Consider the following 16,877-nt stretch of genomic DNA (forward strand, 5'->3'; position numbering starts at 1 on the left):
TGAGCTACTTGATTTATATTTAATATAGTTCTTGTGTGACTTTACCTTTAACTTGTTCCAGTTAAAATGTAACCCACTGTATTTTCTTAAATAAGTATTTATGTTCTAACAATTGTGTTTGTTAGCCAATCTTGACGATTTTCAGCATGAAAATCCCTCATTACTGTAATTATAGATGAGGTTAACATCAACACAGTTGGGAATGTGAACTTTATATTCATCAGTTCCACTTCAAACATCTGGAGAGTTTCCACACAATCTGAAATAAAAAATATACATTTTATTCTACTTTTTAAGATAGCAACCTTGATTTGATCGCGGTTAGACAGGAAAATAGATAATGAAAGAGGGAGAAGACATGCAGCAAAGGCCATCAAATCGAATGGCCTTACTCGATGTGTGACGGCCACATTGAGGAGTAAGGCCTCTGCAGTGGGTTGTGCTTTACCCCTGCGCCACTACAGGTTATAAATATAACACAAGCAGAGTTTGGGAGAGTTTGTGTTGTTTTGTCCTTGTATGGGCTTCACCAGAGAGCAAACTCAGAAGAGAACCACAGGACGAAAAGTGGGATTTTCGACAGCTATTGACACCTAGTTCTGCCGTGCGCATGGAGATTGAGGACCATCTGCAAGAGGTTTTTGTCAGAGTGGAAAATTGTAGGGCACTGCCAAGAATGGTCAAAAACGCTGTGTGTCCGTGTTCCCCTATCATCCCCCTTCCCTTGTGCCTAGTAGAGGTTTTTGTAATTAAATGAAGTTGCTGGGAGCCGTGCAAATGCAAATCAACTGTTGAGCACCGCCTTTTGACTCTCATTCCTGTTGTAGCTAACCCATTTTACTTTCTGTTCACCTGTTTACCAGACCCAGGACCTGGCCAAAACCCCTCAGTGTTATTAATTGAGAAATAATGAGATTCAGGGCAGATCTAGAAAAATATTTATGGGGTGGCAGCATATGCCTCTATCTATGTATGTATGTATATACATCTATGTCTCTGGCTTACACAGACCTAACATTAGACTTAATTTACTTGTTGCAAAATATTGTTTATAACTTGCATTGTTTCAAAATGAGCTTCATGTAGCACTGAGGATTAATATTTCTTAATATAGTATAGTTAATTATTTGTATGCATTTCATATTGCTGCTAATTGATATGTATTACTGGACTGGACAGCGCCTATTGGTCGCTATGTGATTCATTGAGTTATGTCCAGAAAAACATTTTATCCCAATACAGGACAAGCAGAAATCTGTCACAAAAATATTAGTAGCGCCACCATTTGTTATCAGATATACTATTAAAGATGACTTAAAATAAAGATGAGAAAACTGATGTTTGACAAATTCTCCATGATACAAATCTATAAACAGTTTGATTTCTGTTAGTTCTGTCAAGATGCAAAAGGGGAGGATTTTTCTTATATTGGTCAATCGTTTTTGTGCTGCCTTTTGTTTAGTTTAGTTGGACCAGCAAGGTTTTGAACTAGAGCACCCCCTGGTGGATATTTTTGTTATGTTGCCTTTGTGATGCTAAAAGAAAACATAGATCCAAGATGGTGGAACGCAACACCAAACAGCTCGTGGAGTAGCTGACTATTGTCTTTATTCGTTGTGTTTCCGACAAGATTTGTTCGTAAGTGCTTGTTAATTATGAAAATAATAACTGTCTCTTTGTTTCATGTAACGCTGGTGTAAGTAATTTGTATACTTTAGTCATTTAAGAAAATGTTTTAAGCTCGCAGTAAGAATGGCTATTTTGCTATGTTAGCTAACATTACGCCTTGTATGTTGCAGTTTACGATGGCCAAAGTGATGGTAGTGGTCAGAGGCCACTCTTCAATAAACAACTAAAAAGAAAGAAAGAAGTTTGGTTATTGGAGCGTCGTTGTCTGGCTGTCTAGCGGCTGAAAAGATTGAAAACTCAGGGCGAGGACAGCACAATCAGATTAAAGTTATGCATAGTATAATGACCATCATTCCAGGATGAACATTCACTTTAGAATTTGCCTCACAACTAGCAAGATAAATACTCTGGTAGCACAGACAGGCTAACAAATTCTGATATATCTTATTGGTCAAAATGCATTGATATAAATTAACTGGTAATTTAACTGGTTTTACTTCTTTCTAAAACCAAAGTAGAAAACGACTCATAAAATAGGACTCTGCAGTTTTAAACTCAATACAGCAATTTGACCAACAAAAATAAAATCTAAAAAACAAGTTTTGTTCTTTTTGAACAACTCTACATCAGTGCAACAGTTTGATCTACAAAATAAATAAAAATGATACTTTTTCACATCTAACAGACATCTTAGTTCCTCACTGTTAACTCAGTCCCACTTTCCATCCCTGCATTCAGTAACTTACCATAAAAAACAGAGGCAAAAAGTCTAAATGTTTTTTTTTCTCCTGCCATTTTCAGCAGCAAACATTTAACTAAAATATCTAGTTATGTGTTTCTGTCTCTGCCTCCCTCTGACTTTCTGCAGCCTGATGTTCCTGCATGGATTTACAACAGTGATGTACAGTGTCAGAATGTGAACTAAATTTCATACAGTATGAGAATTTAAACAACTTAATTTACAGATGTATACATTATTATACATCTCAACTTCATTTACTGTGTAGCAAAAATTTTCACAAATTTTAAACCTCTCCTCAAGCACCTTTCTTATTGTCAATGTCTCCTAATCATTACCCTTATAGTTTGGAAATAATGAAAAAAAATATTGAAACGTTGAAAGAAATCAACCTGACATCAGTCTTCACCTGTTCTCCTTTCTGGTTTTATTGAAATTAATGTAATTTTTATATCTTCACATTCTGAAACTCCACCTGGCTCTCCAATGTCTTCCCTGACCTGCTCCTCTCATAATAAAATAGTTTAGTTTATTTAAAAATTAAAAAGTTAATACATATTTTAATAAACTAAATGAAGATCTCACCAGAGCTTCTTCACCTTTCTTCAACATCATTCCAGCACTGTTGTTCTTCTAAATATCTAAATAATATAATATAATAATATAATATAAAATACATGTTAAGTGGTCGAGTATGATCAGGTGTTGCTCACTTTAAATAATAAAAAGGCTAATTTTGCTGCTGTTTCAGTCTCAATCTGATTAAATAAATCATTATGGCTAGAGTAGCTAACTTTTAGACAAAGTTAGCAGTATAATATTGGACATGTGACTATTCCAGAATTAAAACGGCTTAACCAAAAAGATTTAGTTCTATTTATGAAAGTAAACTGACAACAAGATGTTATAAACGAGCGATATTCATGGCAAAATTCCCGACAGATTGTTTACCTCATTCAAACGGAGTTTCTCTGCTGCTGCCATTACTCTGAGCCGTTCAGAGGGGGGAGGGGGGAGGGGAGAGGAAGCGCTCTACTGAATGCGCTGTTGTGCGCCTTCAAAATAAAAGCATGTGAGTGGAAGATTTTAAAATTCTTCGCAACTGCGGTGAAATTATTGGGGGGGACGAATGTGGCTCTCTCCAATATTGGGGGGGACATGTCCCCCCCGTCCCCCCCGCTTCCTACGCCCCTGGGTAGCAGTCTTTGGAAACAGAGAGTTTCTCAGCAATGGGCACGGCAACTTAGGTGGAATAGATCTAAAATACTACTTTAATGGTCTTTTATTTTGAAATAACACATCAGATCTAGTTGCAACTTTCTGGTTCTGTTCTAGAGGTGTCCCTCTGTCATCCAGAAGTGGTAGGAGTCTTTGGAAACAGAGAAATCTGGTTTGTATATAAGTAGTACAAGTATAGGAGATTATAGAAAAACCTGTATATAAATAAGATGATTGAGTGAGGCAGCTCTTTACATTTTCTACTTATTTTTGTATATAAAAGTAAAAACGTATTATTTTAAAAAGATTTAATTTTGAAATTATAGATCATATGTGTTTGATATTTTCTGGTTGTCTTCTAGAGGTGTCGCTCTGTCATCCAGAAGTGAGAGAAGTCACTGGAAACAAAGTTTTTCAGCAATGTGCACGGCAACTTAGGGGGAAAAGATAAAAAATGACTTTTTTGATAGGCTTTTATTTTGAAATTATACATCAGATCTAGTCGCCACTTTCTGATATATATATATATACACATACACACACACACCCACACACACACACACACACACACACACACACACACACACACACACACACACACACACAAACGAGCCGTAAGGAAGGAGGCAGAGGACTAGTGAGTGTGAGAGCCACTGTCCAGGATGAAACATCCAAGATCCATAAATACATCAAGGACAAAGCCTCAATGGACGATGTGCTCAGCGAATGTCTCAGGCAATGGGGAACAGAGGACGAGGTGCTGGAGGAACCATCATGGGAGGACAAGCCCCTACATGGGATGTACCACCGACAAATAACTGAAGTGGCTGATATCAGGAAATCCTACCAATGGCTGGAGAAAGCTGGACTCAAGGACAGCACAGAGGCCCTCATCCTGGCCGCCCAGGAACAGGCCCTAAACACCAGAGCAATAGAGGCTCAGATCTACCACACCAGACAAGACCCAAGGTGTAGGTTGTGCAAGGAGGCCTCTGAGACAGTCCAGCACATAACAGCAGGGTGCAAGATGCTGGCAGGGAAAGCGTACATGGAACGACATAACCAAGTGGTGGGCATGGTGTACAGCAGGGGTGTCAAAGTCAAATGGATGGAGGGCCAAATAAAAAATTTAGCTACAAGCCGAGGGCCGGACTGATCGAATGTTCATTGAAATTTTTTTAAATGACGCATATAGTCTAGTGAACCTAATTGAACCTACTGAAAACCTAACAAATATGATCAGATAAATAAAGCAATATTTTCTTATGGCTCTGTCAGTAATCTTTAATTTTCAACAGACACAACTGAAATATTTTTAAAATATAATTGGATTGAAATACAATAAGATAAAGTGCAAAAATCTATTAATCCACATATGTCAGAGTCAAGGCATTTAGGTGTGTCGCCGGCGACACATCTAAATTTGCAGTACCGTAATTCCGCCACACGTAGCGCTAAGTGGAAAAATTCCAACGGTTTCTGAAAGGGGAGACGTTGCACTTTCCAGCAAGTATCGGGTTAATACGGTAACTTCGCAGCTGCAGCTGCAGAGAGTGTAATTAATCCGGGGGGCACTCGTTTAATAGACGGTATATTTCGGCAATAACTTGGTGGATATTGAAAGTTCCGGTTGTTATGGATACATGGGTAAGTACATCATCTCACAGAACATTTAAAGAACTACTTACAGTTCAAATAAGGAAGATATTTTTTTTCAGACGGGGTGCCGGCTTGCTGCGGTCTGCGGGCCGGTTCTAATAAATCAAGATCATCCCAGGGGCCGTAAAAAACCTTCTCGCGGGCCGGATGTGGCCCGCGGGCCTTGACTCTGACATATGTGGTGTACAGGAACATCTGTGCAGAATATGGACTGGAAGCCCCGAGGTCAAAGTGGGGAACACCCCCAAAGGTGGTGGAGAATGACTGAGCTGTGGGACTTCCAGATCCAGACAGACAAGATGGTAATGGCGAACCAACCAGATATTGTGGTGGTGGATAAAGAACAGAGGAAAGCCATTGTGGTGGATGTAGCAATACCAAGTGACCACAACATCAGGAAAAAGGAGCATGAGAAACTGGAGAAATAGAAATACCAGGGCCTAAGAGAGGAACTGGAAAAGGCCTGGAAGGTGAAGACCACAGTGGTCTGTGGTCATCGGGGCCCTCAGGGCAGTCACCCCCAAACTGGAGCAGTGGCTCAAACAGATCCCAGGAACAACATCAGACATCTCAGTCCAGAAATGTGCAGTTCTAGGCACAGCCAAGATACTGGAGGAGAACCTCAAGCTCCCAGGCCTCTGGTAGAGGACCCGAGCTCAGAGGATGAAAGAGACCACCCACGGAGGGTGAGAAGGGAATTTTTTAATTTTTTTATTTTATATATATATATATATATATATATATATATATATATATATATATATATATATATATATATATATATATATATATATATATATATATATAGTATTAGTTTCTCAGCATATATTATTTTCTGTTTGCAAATGCTGCGGCTGGATTTGAGTAGCTCAAACATGGACCGGATGTGCGCTTTTATTGTGAAAGCAGCACGTAAATGGGTGTACCATAATGTCTTGAGCGACCGCGCCCTTGTATATTGTGTGCTGGGCCGGCTGGAGTCAGAGCCGGCTAGCTGGACCGGCTTACTCAGAAGAACTACTGAGCGGAGGAGACAGCCAGGTGAGGAGAAACTGTTCTTATCTATCGATTCAGTATTTTTATCATACAGACATTAGGATGATGTTGTTGTTGTGCTATTAGCTAGCTGCTAGCTACGACTTTGCTAGCAAAGCAAGATAACTGAAAAGCTTCTTCCCTGTGTACGAGGCACATCGCCCGTCCAAAACTTATCTCCACAATGGTTCTAATTTCTAATTTCTAAGTTCTAATTTCCTTTGCTGCATAATGTACATTGCATTTATTCTGGCGTTAGGTAAATGTGTCTTGAAAGAGAATAGCACTTAAATAAAAGTCCAACAAGGATATTCATTTAGAATAAAAAATAACTCACCCTGAATTACCATGATAGATATAATGTATGTCATTAATGAAGGGGAAAAAACTCAAGCCAGACTTTAAGTTTAGGGTCTAGTTCGCAGAGTATGTAGTTAAATTTTTCCCCCAATTATTCAATGGGAAAAAATAAACTAACCTCAGTTAAGTAAAATAAAATTGTAATCAAAACTTTTTGAATTGTAATGATTTATTTTTTAAAAACAAATTATTTTGTTTAAAAAACTTTTTTTAAATTAAATAACTAATTTTTGTCTTGTGAACTTAAAAAGCTATTTGCCAAACATAAACTTTTATTTGCACACATCCGAAATCTTTTGTTGCGATTTTGGGTCCTGCCCATGACGTCATGTGAGAATCACAAGCAAAACTTTGAGTCAAACAAAAACTTAGAATATCAAGAAAAGATTTCTGACATGCACAAATAAGTTTGTTTTGCAAAAAAAATTCACTTCATGAGACAAATGTGTGATGTAAATGTTTAAAAAAGTTTTAAGCAAAACTCAGTAGGCTTTTCCCATAGTGACATGCATTAACAATTCAATTTTTGCTTTTGTTTTTTTCTTTTTTTCTGCAGTTCCACCTTAAAGTTTGATGCAGCTCTGCTTTCCTGAATGGACCATCTTCATCTCCACTACAGCAAACAGGCAGCTCTTTTTTTTATAGATTACAGTCCACTAAAAGGTTGCATTGTGCCTTTGTTTATATTTTTAATAGTGTAATTCTGTAAAGACAAAATATGTAAATCAGAGCTAAACCTCCAGCTCTGATTTACATATCTTGCTAAATTGCGGGTTTGAATATTGCAATACTTTCTTATAACAAAATAGACCTGCAGAAAGAAATTACTAGTAAAATATCTTACATATGCATAGTTGTATGCTCTATATAGAGATTTTCCTCAGCTTTGATTGTATATTTCACAATTTTGTAATTTATCATTGTTTATTAAACTCTGAAAGCTGAGTGGCTTTAATATTCTGTCCTAGAAGGCGGTTAGATGTGCCCCTTTTTTTTTTTTTGAGCACCTGCCCTTTTAGTGGTCTCTGCACGGCCCTGCGCAGCTTATCTGATGGGTGACATGGGAGCCAGGAATCACAGATCAACCTAATTATTTATTTTGTCATTTGGAATTAGAGAGGCTCCATACTAAGCTGGCCAAGTAAGTATGGTAAGTTGTTGAGTGTTTAGAAAAGCTCTGTATAAATAAAATGTTTTATTATTATCATTACCTACAATGATGTGCATGATAAAACCCAGCAAACAGCAGCTGGACATAACAAAGGCAGGTATAGTTGAGTAGGCAGACCTTGATTGAACTGGCAATTTAACTTGGAAATTACTAAAACATGTTTAGCTTTTTGAAGTAAAGATTATTTACTTAAACAATCTATACTTCAGTTTCCTTTTCCTCATATTTGATGACGGCAATAGACAGGAAGAGGAGTTTGTTAGGGGAAGACGCATTAAAAACAAGAATCCAGAGGATTTCTGGCTAAACAGAAACAGAGCCACATTCTGCAGTAGTCTGTGCAGAGGTCCAGAAGGTGAGCCAAGTCAGTAAAAAGGAAACGAGGTAAGTGGAGCTTTTCAAAGTTTTCGCAATGACTTAAAATATTTTTTCACAAGAATGGTTTTGCTAATTTGCCTAATAGTTGAAAAATGATGTGGCAGTGAATGTTTAAAAATGTCTTATCCCTTCTACCATATGTATTTTATATCCTCTTGAATTATAACATGCAAAATCAGATTTTATTCTTCGCCACACCCCAACCGTGTGTGTACTGACCTGTCAGACTTCCTTGGTATGCAGAATAAACCACAAAGCACAATAACCTGAATTAGTTTTAACCTGCCATGTATAGGCATATACAGGGTAAAAATGTATGGATCTTTTTAAATGATTAAAGAGTATTTTTATTGAGATCTATAATCTCTTTTTCAAGAGGAACCTGGCAAGATATCAGCACCATTTACACAACATTTACATTCAACCACAGAAATACTTGTTTTTTTAGTTTTAAAAGCATCACAGCATAAAATAAAAACAGTTGTTAAAGGGTTGTTTTTACATGTTAGGGCTTTTACTTTCTTAAATTTTAATTATGTTAATCAGACTGCAATGTGTAAGATGTGTTGATAAGGTCAGAGGATGTCTGCCTCTGCCAGTTATAGCAGAAAGTTTCTATCCATACATCATGTTACACTATGCAAGTAGAAAAATCACTAGAACTGGTTGCTGACATCCACCACTGAACAAATATGTTAAGGAACTGACTTCACAGGGGAAAACCCTTCTAGGGAGGAGCTTAAATACTTTGGAGTCATAAAAGGAGTTGGATCTTATTGTTCAGGGTCACACTATGTTTGTTCCCATAAGGACTCATAACTGTGATCCAGAACTGAAACGGTAAAGTACTTCTTTGTTCTTACTATACATTATATTTCTTTTGTAATAAATTGGTTTGCTGATTCTAATTCTGTTTTCTTGCTTACCCAAGACAATACCTCCTAACAAAAGAGTCCGGGTAGGACAGAGCTAATAAAAAACAAAACTATTAAGAGCAATGGCAGTTAAAACTTTCTTCTTCACGGCCTTTCATCAATGTTCTTAGTTCACTGAGAGTCACTTTCTCTGTCAATTTAGACTCTTGCTGAAAGTCATTCCGAGCACAGGGGGCAGAATATTTAAATGCTGTCCTACCCAGATCTGTCCCAACTCTGGGAACCATAAAAGGTCTGAGAAGAAAGTCCATACTGGGTGTAAAAAAAATCAGTCATATATGTTCCAGTACATATTTACAGTTAAGGTGCATGTCTGTGCCTGATGTACATGTAGGCCAAATCCCTAATATCACTTTGAAACATTTGCCAGAAAGAATAGAGTTAGAAATAGTTCCTAGATAATAAGGAAGATCATTTAGCTGAAGGAGGGTCAGTTAACTGAAATGAAGTTGCTTAATCCAGTAAGCCAATAAACCAAATTCCAAAGTCATTGTAAAAGTTTATATCCAAATGAACTCAGAGATGTAATCTCAGCAGCTTCAGAAATTCCATTGTAATATCAGAGTCATTAAAGGTGCCACTTATACGTTATAACTGATATAAACCAAACTCAGAAACGGATAAACATCCTTACAAAACCTCACCTCGCAATGCCAAATCTGGGTTCATGTCAGGGGATATATTATATTGCTTATGTGTGATTCAGCAAGTATTTTACATACATATGTTGGCTAAGACCAGTATGTGGAAGCCATACACTTTCATTTTAGGAAGTATTATTGTATATAATTATGTTTACAGCTAGATGATTGATTATTAAATGTATTTTCTTTAGTCATCAATAGTCATGATGCTCAACACCTCGAGATCTGTGAGGAAAAATGTTCAAGATGGAAATGAAAATATGTCAGCAATGAATGCAGGTAAGACTTCAAAGATCATGTTTATTCAAAGGCTTCTATAAAAATTCTGTCATTTATCACATTACTCATGCTCTGTTTTTCAGTGACTCCTCCACTCACACTTATATTAATTGGAAACAAAAATTCCATTGAGATTGGATCAAAAAATATCTTACTGGACCATGACTAGGAGATACATGAGAAAGAGTTTTCATCCAGACTGTATGACCTATTGGGTCATCAGATCTCTGTAATTAACCTGCTTGGGTTTCCAAATATTGACACGATTCCAGTAATTCCAGAACATCGTGCCTTTATCTTGCTGATATCAAATGACCAGTATGAAAACCAGTATACATCTGGACTGCAGTGGTTAGAAGAAACACTGGGAAAGGAGCACAGCTCTTATGTGATGACAGTTGTGACTCATGAAGACTCAGATGAAATTTGTGAAAATGAACTTCAGAACCTGAAAGCAAAGAGCAGTTTTTCCGAAAAAAGATACCATACATGTACAAGGAGTATGACGCATGGAAATGAGATAATAAGTCTTCTGGAAAAAATAGATGCCATGGTTTTTGAAAGAAGACGAATGACTGAAGGAAAAGAAACCAATCTAGATGAAACACTGAGAACAGGTAAGACTCTTAATATGAAGATAACTAATCTTTTTTTTTTTTTACTTACAGTGCAAATTATTGTGATAGCCCTTGATCCTTCTAATAAAATCTATTTCATCCCCAAGACTCTGTCACAATGTCATGGCAGTATGATATAAGACAGATATTCTGTGAATGTAAGTGCGGCAAGCTCTCACTAGTCTAGCCCCTTAAAGCTCTTTCGGACGCGACATGTTTCTTCTAGAAAAAAGAGGTCTTGAATCCAATAGTCATTCTTCAGTCTTTACTGAATCTAAAAGGAAATAATAATTAAAGCTCCGCGGAGCCTCAAGCGGCCCTCGCAGCCAAGCGCCGCTCAGGCCTATAGCCACCGCGGATGTTCCAGCACCGGCTCCTGCCAGCCACCGCTGACGCTCGCGCGCCGTCCTCCATGCGATCCGCTTTGATGCCTTCGGCAGAGCTCCCTGGTGATGCACCCAAAATCTGGAGCAGATTGGGCCATGTAGAGAGGAGATACAGCTGTTTTATTAACCTAGGGGGTGTGGTGGAGTCAAATTGCAATTAAACTCTATTGAGCTCCTTAGAGGTTCACAAGTGTCACTCATAAAAAGTCTGGTGTAAATTGGATGATGTGTGTGTGAATAAGAGACGATCGTATGCATATGGCGAGGGACAGCCATTTGGCCACGCCCCCATGGGTCAGCAGGCATTGACAGAGTTCATCTTCATGTCATTTTATGTCAGTCTGCAAAGGATGAAACCCATATGAATTAGAGAGTAAAAGTAAGACATACAGTAGAAAAAACAGGTGACTTCCTTCCGGAAGTGGGCGGCGCTAAGGTGATGTCATCAATTGACCACCTAAATGTGATGAGGGCTGGTCTATACTGAGACATAGAAAGTCTGATGCAGCTGTGACCTCGTATGTGTATGTTATCTCACTTTAATGATTTATGGCGAATAGTTAACTTTGGACCTTTAATCTCTCAACTTTCTGCTGACTGAGTTTGAAGTCTATCTCAAAAGCTGTAGGAGGAGATTGATCAGATGCGGCATGTATGAAAAACAGTAAATGGCGGATTTAGATCCAAAATGGCCGACTTCCTGTTGGGTTTGCACCATGGCTCCAAGAGACTTTTTTCTAGGTCCTGACATTATACACATGTGTACCAAGTTTCATAATTCTAGGTTAAAGCATGGCTTGGGGCTGACTATTTAAAAAATTCTAGGGGGCGCTGTAGAGAAATTAGGCCACGCCCATCAACGACTGTTATGGATTCCTGTTCGGGGATGAATAAAACCAAACGTGGTTGCAATCCAGGACACACCAACATGTTTTCTGTCTGTGGACACAGTTTCATGTTGATTAGGTCAAAGGGGTCAGATAGCGACTGTTCACAGTAAAACATGACACTTCCTGTTCTCAGGGTGTGTGGCCTAAGTGATGTCATCATTTGACCATTAGGTATTGTAGGGGACCTGATGATGATCAATCACTGAAAGTTTGGTGCCTCTGAGTTTTTTTGTAAGTTATAACCGTTTTGTTTTTCATGGCGACTAGGTGAACTTTGACCCCAGGTAACTCTACTTGGGAAAAAAAAAACGCAAACCTTTGATAACTTTGGATCGGCCATGCCTTATGAACGATCTGACCGAGTTTGAAGCTGATCGATCGAAATCCCTAGGAGAAGTTCGATCAAATGCGAAACCTGTAAACGGCAAAAATCGGAACTTCAATCCAAAATGGCCGACTTACTTTGATACTTGCACTATGACATTAATTGTAAATTCAGAGTGTCTTGGGGAGCTCTACAAGTGTACCAAATTTCAAGTCTCTACGATAAAGTAAGTGAATAGGAAAGGGTCTTTTGAAAGTTGCTAGGTGGCGCCCTTGAGCCGTTTCTGCTGCGATTTTTCCGTGGACATTAAAATACCAACAGAAAGTGACGGTCAAAAGACTGTGTTCCTCTAATGGTGCCAGACTTCTATAGTGAGCATGCTCTAATCTTTCATAAACTAATTAGACAAAACAACCAATCAAAAGGCACCACGCAACAAGCTCGAGCACAATCAACCACAGATACCCATCTCTTTCAGACAGCAGAGCAAAAAATATCAAACTCGCGCCAAATCAAAACAACATTCTGTATCAAGCTCCAACAATGTACATATGGCTCCTACAGTGAACATATCGAGTTCTTCCACCTCCACCCTGAGCTACCATTGTAGTTTGAAGAAATGCACCACTCCAAATCAAAAACAATCAATCAGAACCAGAGGAAGGTAGTAATTTTATTTATATAGCACATTTTTAGCAACAAGGCAATACAAAGTGCAGGGGTAAGGTCTTAGCACTGTCAATCAACCTCCTGTATGCTACACAGTGTGCCAATGGTGGAAAAATTACTTACTGTCACAGTAATACTCCTATGCTGCTAACTGTCCTTAGCTTTCGTAGAAGGATATGTTGTGCTGAACCAGCTATGGCCTAGTAAAGAGCAAGTGAGAACAAGAGTGAGTGACAGTGATAAGACCCTCCTCCTGGCTTTGACTGCACTGTAAAAAAAATGTAAAAAAAAAAAAAAAAAAAGCGCAGATTTTATGGTGCAACGCCGGCAGCTGGGGTTGCCAAAATTCCGCCATAAAAACAATTACGGGTTAAATCTAGAGGTGTGCCGATCGATCGGCCACCGATCATAATCGTGAAAAAGTGTATGATTGGTGATCGCTGATCACGATTTCTTGTCGCCGATCACACAAACCGATCATCACCTGCATCTCATTTCCAACCTGCCTGTGCAGCTGGTCTCCTCTTTCCTTCACTCTGCGCAAACGTGTAGCAACAAATCCTAAGCGATGTGGAACTATAACGCACTGAGTGAATGGGGAAGTTTGCGTGTCGCGGCGGAAAATTGAAGCACGTCAAAATGTATCAACACGACGAATCTAATATGGGATACAAACAATGCCATACTTGATGGAGTTTAGCTACATCGAGGCTCACTGCAGTAAAAAAAGACTTATGGAGGATCAGATAGCAGGTAAAGCAGCGCACAGCTACAAACACTCAGCCGGATTAGCATGACGGTCAGAAAGCTAAACAAATAACCTGCAAAATGATTTAAGTCATCGAGCTGCGATGTAAGACGCTGGTTCTGCTCTCGCTGTTGAACCGCTGCTACGCTACAGGTAGTGATATTTCACAGACGGAGCTTCGCTTCTGCTCCACCTGGTAGTGACTCTCACACCGAACCTCTGCTTAAAACTGCAGCATATAACTTAAATTTTTTTTTTTTTTTACATACGTATTAAAACTTTCGCTGTCCTAACATGAGACAGATAATCTCTGAAAAAATAATCGATCTCCTCCCTGTTCTGCATAATTACAGTCAGAAACAGCCAATCAGAACTAGCAGTAACCAGCTAGCCGCCATGCTATCAGGAAGTTTTCATTCAGTAACCCAGGATTGTTTATTGTAATGGATCCTGTATTTGCCTTTGAATGTTAAGTTTTATACTTGAAGTTTTAGGCACAGTTGAGAGGTTTTATTTTAACTCTCTGCATTATTTAGCCTCTTCAGTGCCTTCATATGTTATCAGTCTGTTAAAGATAGTTTTACCAATAGCAGTACAATTTGCACAATGTCCATTTTGTTTTTTTTTCTTGGAAAAAGTTATTAAAAATTCATGGTTCCTTTTTCCACATAGTCTAACCGGTAGTGCTTATGATTAAAATGGGTGATCGGAATCGGCAGGAAAAAACCTGATCGGCACATCTCTAGTAAAATCTGTTTTTTGTTTTACGGTAAAACACCAGCAGCTGGCGTTGCCAGAATTCCACTGTAAAATTACTGTACAATACTAGCTGCAAGTATTTTACTGTATTTTAGAAAATACAGTAAAGTTCTGTTGACCAAAACTGCCAGTATTTTACCGTATTTTCCAATATAAGGCAAAATACCAGCAGTTGTGGTCTTCCCTTAGTAAAATTGGCCATACTGCCTGAGGCATTACGGTATAATATTTTGGCAACCCTGACTTTAGCAATTCAGAACTGTAAACTTTTTATGCAACTTACTATAAAAACTAAATATACTGTACATTGTACTAGATAAGTGAAAAACACGGCAATACTGTATGATATTAACATTTTATTGTATTAAAAAATCAACTTTATGGTAAATTACTGGTAGTTGTTACCAGAATTTTACCATAAAAATTACACTACAATACACAAGGAAATACAGTTTATCAGCATTTCAATATGGAAAGTTATAAAGAAAATAAGTCCAAATTAAACAAAGTATAGACTATGAGTAATCCACTTAAACAATTACTATTTAAAATTCAGTTAACAAAAATCAGCTAAAAAAATTGTTTCCTGTCCAGTTTCCCTGAGATCTGAAAAAAAAAACAGCACATGTGTCTATATAAGAGATAACCTGTTGTAGAAGAAAACATAATAGAAGGATTCTTGCTCTGGGTTGAGAATAACTAACCATTGAGTCCAGACTTTGCTCAGAAGGGTATGCAACATGGATATGGTCTTCCCAATCATAGGTTTACTGCAAGATCCTCTCTGTAGTTGGAAAACAGAAACAAAGCAAAAATTAGAATGATGCACTGCATGAACATAATATAAACTCATTTGTTTGTTTGTTTCACCTAGTTGACTAACACACATGGAGACTGGAACTTTGACCAGGCAGTGCGGTCATTTCTGACTGAAAATTCAAGTTCTTAAACCTTTGTTTAAACTGGTGTGATCCCCTATGGAACCAGACAAAAAACATCAGACGAAGACCTGTTGTTTCAGGGAATTTTCTAACTTCATCCTTCCATTCTCCCCTTTAGAAAAAACATGTTTCTCTTTACAAATCTTTACTTTTTGACCTCTCATTTAGGATAGATGACACAAGACAAACTCAATGCACAAAGATTCTGCTCCAATACCAATGTCCAAAAACAGGAAAAATCCCCAAAAATTAAAAAACAAAAGGGCTTATTATTTAAAAAGTGAACAGTCCTTATTTGGTTTGTATATCACCCTCAATTCTTTAGATTTGAGATTTATATCTTGTTATACTTCCATGTTCATGACGAATCAATTCCAAATCAATGTCATGAAGTGCGGGTAATGGAGGTGAGGAAGATGCTGGTAAGCCCAAGTTGTCATGAAGAAGGTTAAGATTTAATGGTAAGTCCAAAAAACACAGTCCAAACAGTCTGCTCGAGGAAACACAGAACAGATCTCGGAACTCGGAACAAACGATCATGTGAACGACAAGGACCCGACAAGGAAACAAGACAACCGGTGGACATAAATACACAAGGAGGGTAATCAGGGAATGAGACACACCTGGGTAGCAATCAACAGGGAAGACAGGACAGGAACAGGACTAAACACAGAGAACGTGTTGAAAGTGAAGAAAGTGTGACAACTTTGCCGAAACATGTTGTTTGAGCTTTCACGGTGTCCGTAGTTCCCCAGACAAGCGCGCCGAACAAGCGCGTCCTTGCAATGCGCGTGCTTTCTCAGTGCTCACATGCGCGTATTCTGCCGCCTGGGCGGTGCGGAGCGGCAAGAAGACTTAGGGGGAACCGTATCTGATGAGGAAACGCGGATTGAAGTAACAACTGTTGCTCATGATACCGGCGAAGCGTGCGGTACCTAACATAACAAACCAAACTTATTATGAACGGATCCCATTTCGTTACAGTTGAATTCAACGAAGCCTCCTGCTGCTCCTCCGCCCGATGCGCAGCAGGACGCTCTGCTGACTCAGCAGCGGCTCTCTGAACCAACATGCAGGCAGCGGCCGAGATCGCCTCTGTCAGATCCTCAGGGTGAAGCTTGGACTTAGTTTCCAGATTTAGTCAAACCATATCTTTGATTTTAATCCATATCTTTGATTTTAAAAGCTTTAATACGCAGGGTGACGCTGATCAGTTGGGGGTAATTGAGGGATAAAAAAAAAAGAACCTGACATCATGACGCGTTGTCGCACATTACTCCGGTAGTCTTTTTTTTTTTTTTTTTTTTTTTTTAAGGATTTTTTCGACACTAGTTTATTTGACAGCAATCTGACTGTAAGGAGGCAGAGAGAGCGGAGCGGCCTGGGCCCAGCGAATGGAGGACGGGAGTCGGACTCCAGGCTACCGCGGTCTAGTGTCTCTATGGGCGTCGTGCTAACCACCGCGCCGCGCAACGCCCCTATTGCGGTAGCTTAA

At 38.7% G+C, this 16,877-nt stretch overlaps 1 pseudogene; it reads left to right on the forward strand.

Moving 5' to 3' along the window:
• Positions 1–10,037: 10,037 nt before the first annotated feature.
• On the forward strand, positions 10,038–16,877 carry LOC148157960 (uncharacterized; annotated as a pseudogene).

The sequence above is a fragment of the Poecilia mexicana genome, unplaced genomic scaffold (assembly GCF_051168715.1).
Source record: "Poecilia mexicana isolate PSO_F unplaced genomic scaffold, ASM5116871v1 scaffold_8, whole genome shotgun sequence".
Lineage (NCBI taxonomy): Eukaryota > Metazoa > Chordata > Actinopteri > Cyprinodontiformes > Poeciliidae > Poecilia > Poecilia mexicana.